The 5947-nt window shown below is 15.4% G+C and overlaps 12 annotated features.

Annotated features, from left to right (window-relative positions):
• Positions 1 to 1470: 1470 nt before the first annotated feature.
• Positions 1471 to 1522: a microsatellite.
• Positions 1472 to 1523: a microsatellite.
• Positions 1474 to 1502: a microsatellite.
• A 13-nt stretch (positions 1524 to 1536) lies between the features above and the next one.
• Positions 1537 to 1573: a microsatellite.
• Positions 1574 to 1585: 12 nt separating this feature from the next.
• Positions 1586 to 1643: a microsatellite.
• Positions 1587 to 1661: a microsatellite.
• A 705-nt stretch (positions 1662 to 2366) lies between these two features.
• Positions 2367 to 2399: a microsatellite.
• Positions 2400 to 3159: 760 nt separating this feature from the next.
• Positions 3160 to 3210: a microsatellite.
• A 296-nt stretch (positions 3211 to 3506) lies between these two features.
• Positions 3507 to 3606: a microsatellite.
• Positions 3507 to 3607: a microsatellite.
• Positions 3608 to 4406: 799 nt separating this feature from the next.
• Positions 4407 to 4446: a microsatellite.
• Positions 4447 to 5787: 1341 nt separating this feature from the next.
• Positions 5788 to 5820: a microsatellite.
• The last annotated feature ends 127 nt before the right edge of the window (positions 5821 to 5947 follow it).

Here is a 5947-nt window from a genome sequence, read left to right on the forward strand (position 1 = left end):
CCTTATAATAATTATATCCACTAGTCACATTTATTTTCGAATTTAGCAATTTTTTTTAGATTAAAATTTACCTTTATTTTTTGTTTTATTTTTGTTCAATAAATTAAAAAAAAAAATGATTATATTATTTATTACAATAATTTTATTATTTAAATTAATTAATTCATCAAGAGAATCTTCCTCTATATTAATCTAATTTTAAATACAATGTAAAACATTAAATATTCCTTCAAAGCAAATATATATAAACTCTTTTCTTTTCTCTTTAATTAAATAATAAGTTCTTTAAAATTTACAAGAAACAAGAAAGCCTAAGAATTTTAAAACCTTTTTTAATTTAACAAAAAACAAATTATTATTAATATTTATTTTTTTTTTCGTTAATATAAATTACTAAAGTTTAATTAGAAGATTTATTATTAATTAAACTATAAGCCAATTAAAAACAGATTTAATTAAATTAAGGACTAACAATAATTCCAATAATTCCTTCAGGCAACTTAAAAAAAACAAAAAAAAACAAACAAACTAAATGTATAAAAGAATAATCAAAAAAAAAAATATACCTGTATTAATTAATTTTCGTATTCTTCGGCTATTTTATCCACTTCATAATCATAATAAACTTTACTGTAATTATATTATATGATTTCCAAAAAGCATTCGAAATAAACTTATATATCTTTGTCATTTAAAGACTCTATTTAATTAATAAATTCATTAACAGATACTTACGCAATATAAGAAAGTCCAATATTTTAAAATTTATCAATAAAATATCTATATAAAACAAACCCTGAGATTAAATAAAAGCTATTAACATGTTAAATTATATAAATAAATGTTTAAATTCCAAGTTATGTACTATTTGATTGTTTTTTAAAGAATTTTTAAACTATATTTTCTATCAAAGTATTCGGATATTCAAAATCATTTCTCGAAATTAAAAATTTTATAATAACAGCCAATAAATTACTTATTGATTTATTTAATAAAGTATTATTTGCTTATAATTATATTTATTCTAAAAAATTAACGAAAAATTAAAATATTTCTACATATGTCTTTAATCTAAAACAAAAATCATAATTAGGAATTTCTCGTTTCCAACTTTCCTCATTTTTTATTTAAAATGCGAATTAATATGGATTAATTTCTTTCATTTATAAATATTATTATGTCTATTAGTTTATTAATTTGCTTAATAATTCACTAGTACAAAATATTACATTCTACTGAGTCGTTTCGGTTAATATTTTAAATATTTAGGGAATGTTTTATTCATTACTTATAAAATTTGTTATTTTAATTTCTGTTTATTGTTTTTGCTATTTGTTTTAGTTTATATTCATTTTATTTTTATTTTTAATTTTTTTTATAATACTTAAAAGTCTTAACAAAATAAAACTGTTTCGCAATCATTTTAATATTAATATTTTTCATAATAAATGCAAATGTTATTATTATTCATTTTTTTTTTGTTTTTTGTTTTTTTGTTTTTTTTATTATTTTATTTTTTTTTAAAAAAAAAAAAATATATCTTTTATTTATTTTAATATTTTTTTTATTTTAAATAGAAAAAAAAAAAAAAAAAAAAATTTAATTGTTTAAAAAAAAAATAATTATTTTTTTAAAAAAAAAATTATTTAAAAAAAAAAAATGTTTTTATTTTTTTCTATACTTAAATATTATTATTTTGTTTTTTTTTAAAAAAAAAATCAAAAAATATAAATATTTCATTATTATTTCTTACTAAAATTATTATTATAATCCACACTATTATTTACACCAATTAAAGATTTTCTTATTGTTTATTAATAATCTTTCAGTTTATCAAAAACATCGTTTCCTTCATCAATTAAGTTTTCATTTTTTTATAAAAAATACTAAGAAAATATATCATACAAATACTTACTTCCATTAAAACCAGGGTTATTTAAAAATATAAACAATATAGTTTTCAAAAAGTAATATTTTGGTAAAAAACGTAAAATTTAATATAATAAAGGGTCAAAAGTAGTCAAAAAACCATAAGTAATCCAATAAGTTAAAAGCTATTTATCTAATAAAGTTGAATATTTTTAATTCAAAGACTAATAAGTTATATAGGCAGGATAAAAAAATCCAAAAATATTACATATTAATATTGATTGTATATTTAAAAGTTAAAAAAATAATAAAAGAATTGCAAAACAGAATAAAAACTCACTCGGTTTCATACCTGTTTTTTAGGAAAAAAAATCAAGTCTTCTAATTTTGTCAAATTCTTAAAGTTTAAAGAATTAAATGACATAATCTAAATTTTAATTAATCATATTTTTATTTATTTATTTATTTATTAAAAAAATATTTTAAAATAAAATAAATATATATATTTATATATATTTATATATATTTATTATTTATTTTTCATATAATTTTATAAAAATACTGCAATAATTAAAATTCTTACAACTCTCTTCTTTTTATTTATAGTATAAAGTTTTTTCTAATTGAATTTCTTTTTTTATCATATATATTTTTTTTTTTATAATACAATTAAAACTTATAAATTTTTTATAACAATGGATATTTTATTTTTTTTCTAAAATTTTTATGATATATACATTTATTTATTTGAAATCATTAAAATATAAAAAATGTATTGATAGAATTTTAATATTAAAAAAAAAGGAAAAAACAATATATATATAATATACTTTAAAAAATAAAAATTTTAATACATGAAATCTATTATAAATAACAATATATATAAAAAATACCCCATAAATATTCTTTTTTATAAAAACTAAGAAACCCAAGAAGTTCACAATGTTTAAATTCCCAAAAAGGAATTTATATTTTGCCATTACTTTATTAGAAACATAACAAAATAACTCATTTCGACTTTATATGTTAGCAATAAATAAATAAAATATATTTTCATATATATCATTTATACGGAAATAATATAATAATAAAAATATAAAATTAACATACATATTATTTATTTAAAAAACATCACCAAAAATACTATAACTAATATCTAGATTTTTCTTTTTTTTACTAAACCAAATTAATTAAAATAATAAACATTTTTATTTTCTATCCAAAATAAGTCACTTTTTACTTATATGATCAATTCTATATGAAAAAAAAAAGATAATCTAAGTGTTAAAAATAGTTCATATTATTATCCAAAAATTATAGTTCATATAAATATCTAAAAATAGAAGAAGTCTAGAGAAGCTTATATATTTTTCTTAAAAAAATAATAAATAATAAGCTTAAATTACCTTAATTAAGGACAATATATGAACCCAAAATCAGTCTAATACGAACAAAGAAGGTTTTTTTTTTGTTCCAAAAAGAGCTTAAAGGAAGGAATCCACTAAAACAAATTAAAGAAATTAAAGAGTCTGCTTTTAATTTAATAATAAGAAGTACTTTTTAAGCAAAATATGAAGATTTTTTTCAATTATCTCTCCATTTAAAAAGATTTCCTTGAAAAAAAGCCTTAAATTAAGAAAAAATACTTAAAAAATATTTAAAAAAACTACATAAAAAATACTTAAAAAAACTACATAAAAAATACTTAAAAAAACTACATAAAAAATACTTAAAAAAAATAAAATAGGATTTCTATATATAAATTTAACAAAAAAAGACTACTTTTTATCAAAAAAAAAAAAAAAAACTAAAAACAAAATTATAAATACTTTAACTTAGTTCTCAATTATTATTCTAAATTAACTAACAAATGAAAAAATAGATTTCTAATCTGAAATTAAACCAAAAAAAAAGCAAATAAAGATTATAAATGTATATAATTATAATATATATTCTATTAATTTATATATATATTTTTTTAAACAAAAAAACAAAGCCTAAAATACATAAATCAATTATTATTTAGTCTTTATTATTCCTATTCGTTTAATTCATATTTATTATATTTGTAATACTTATGGTTTCTGATAATATAAAGTCCCAATATTAAAGAAATGACAATACTAAATATATTTTATACAATAAAAACCCAACTATAAGGCGACTAATAATTTTAAAGAGACAATTAGTTACTCTAATTACAGTCTTAATCTTCAAAAACTAAGATTTAAGCTTTATTTTAATTAAAGCTTATATGTTTATTTTATAGGAAATAATTTCCTATAATAGTTTGATTATTTGTTATATTATCATTTATGTTTTTATAGCTTAAACATATTTTGTAAATACTTTTCTATATTTTTTTTTGTTATTATATATAATTAATAATATACTTCTTCGAAATCTAAATTTTCATTCTCGCAAATAAAAAATGGAAAATTTTCGAAAATTAAACTATTTCCTCTTTCGTCTTAAGCCATAATTTAAATTTTCGGTATTTTTTTCATTAAAAAACTAAATTATTTATATTCCATTTATATAAATTTTTTTTTCTTTATATTTTTTTTTTTTTTTATAACAAAAATAAATTAAATGAAAAATATCAATTTATTTTATACAAAAAAAAGCAAATCTTTAATACCTTAACTAGGTTACTCTAATAACTAAAGAATAAACTAAGAAATCTCTTGGGCTAATACGAAATATAAAAAAGGTTAATCATATGAAAAACTTGCTTTATAAGGTAAATCAATATTAATATTATTAAATGAAACAGCATTTGTTTATATTTAATACTTATATAAATTAGTTTAGTAAAACTTAAAATAAAATTCTTCATTTTCTTATAATTAATTATTCCCGAAAAAAATGTTGCCTTTATGTTTACTAACACACATTCCTTTATATTTATTTTTTAAGTAAAAAAAAAGCCAAAAATAAAAAATATATACCAAATGATAATTCATATAAATATTTTTCTTTAAATAAATTATATAAAAAATACATTCCATATGTTTCCTAATTGTCTGGTGTTCCTAATCCAATAAGATTTATATTTTCGTTTCTCAAAAAACACACATGGTGTATATTTATCATATTTTAATTATATTAAAATACTTTTTCTCCTAATAAGCAAACCTTATTCTCTATTTCGAATCCACAGTATTTATTTTCAAATTTAAAAGCGATATTTTAAGGACATTTTTCCTTATTTTCATATAAAAATATTCCGTTTTTTCTATATTATTTTAATATGACGTTAATTATTCGAATTCTTCTTAATTTATACTTTATATAAGTAATGTATTATTTAATGATATTGTAAAGTTTTTCTTTTAATTTTTTGTGTTTTCTAATTATAAAAAATATGCTTCATGGCCAAAATATTCATTATTTATATTAGATAACTTTGGATAGAAATTAAATGAGAAAAAAACATGAAATATTGAACAAAAAAAAAGACTAAATTTTTTATCATAATTCTATTATTATTTTTTTTTTTATATATATAAAATATTTTATAATTTTTATGATGATTTTTTTTTTATTTTATTTAAAATGATAATACAAAAAAATTAAATTATCATTTATTGTTATTGTATTATAGGAATTAATGTCAAAAAACATATTATAATTATTTATTATAAAAATCAAAATATTTTCATTATATATATATAATATTTTGATATTTTTTTTTTCAAATGTCAATTTCATATAAAAATATTAATTTATTTATTAGATAAAAAATAAATATAATATTAATTTTAAATTTTATATTTATTTATTACTATTAAAGATATAATTATGTTTAATTCTCAAATTTATTTGAAATATATTATCTACTTAACAAAAAAGTTAGATAAATCTTATTTAATATAGAAAAGAAGAAAAAAAAATGATATACTTTTTATAAATTATATATTAAATATTTTAATATTAAACTTTTTAATAAATTTATATATAAAATTTATTAAGTTAAAAAAAAATAACCCGCGATTATTTATTACTTAACTTTATTTAATAAAATAAAATATATATGTTTATTTTAAATAAAAATAAAAAAAATTAAATTAAATTT

The sequence above is a fragment of the Ichthyophthirius multifiliis genome (assembly GCF_000220395.1).
Source record: "Ichthyophthirius multifiliis unplaced genomic scaffold scaff_1120509249898, whole genome shotgun sequence".
NCBI lineage: Eukaryota > Ciliophora > Oligohymenophorea > Hymenostomatida > Ichthyophthirius > Ichthyophthirius multifiliis.